The following is a 913-nucleotide window of genomic DNA, read 5'->3' on the forward strand; positions in this document are numbered from 1 at the left end:
CTATGAACTCTCATTATTATGTTACGATGGAGCGTACACCTGTATGTCATTTGTTGTGCGTTTTATGCCGTATTTTGTGTTTATTGCAGTGACGTGAAGTTTTCTCATGTATGTAACGGTCAGACTTGGAGCAGGGAGAGGACTCGGATGCAGAGTGCCAACAAAAGGTGTTTATTCTCTCAGGCTGAAGACAGCACAGAAAACAAAAGGCGCCTCAAAAGGAGGGACAAAAAGGCTGGGTGGGGAGAGCAAAAACCAAAATCGCCTCAAAACGAGGGAAGAAGGCTGGAGACAGCAAAACAGAAAGCGCCTCAAAACGAGGGAAATACGATGGCAAAAACCTAACTAAACAAAACCACAGAGCTCAGGCTGGACAAAAGGGATCTTCTAACTACCATCTCGAAGGGGATTTCTGTGACTTACGTGATCGCTAGCGTTCAAGACGGACTGGACAAAAGGGAAGAGTCAAAATTCGGGTGCGTATTATACATGGGGGCGCATTATACATGGAAAAAAACGATACATATATCTCTATAGATTCCTCTCGAGGAACAGACTTGACATGTTTTATTTGTGGCCACAAAATAGATGAAATACAGCATCTGCGCAAATTGCCAATTAGCGGCCATGGAAGCTTCAAACGTGAATGAACATAAACAGTGCAGCAACACATGTAGAAGAAAGAAGAAAACAGTCCTCGCAGTCAGACTTATTATTATTTTGGTTTCCTCGGCGGTGGAGGGCTGCTAATGCTGTCTAGATGAGCTCGGGTCAAAGTTCTTTCTTGATGTGCCTAGTGGGTCTTTGCTGCCATCTTGTGGCATTTATTTGGAACTACTCAATATTGAGGGAGATGTTCCATGGTTGTGCGTGTATGTTTTTCTGCCTTGCCATTGCCGAGCATTGAATTATT

Source organism: Syngnathus typhle, linkage group LG1 (assembly GCF_033458585.1).
Source record: "Syngnathus typhle isolate RoL2023-S1 ecotype Sweden linkage group LG1, RoL_Styp_1.0, whole genome shotgun sequence".
In the NCBI taxonomy this organism is placed as follows: domain Eukaryota; kingdom Metazoa; phylum Chordata; class Actinopteri; order Syngnathiformes; family Syngnathidae; genus Syngnathus; species Syngnathus typhle.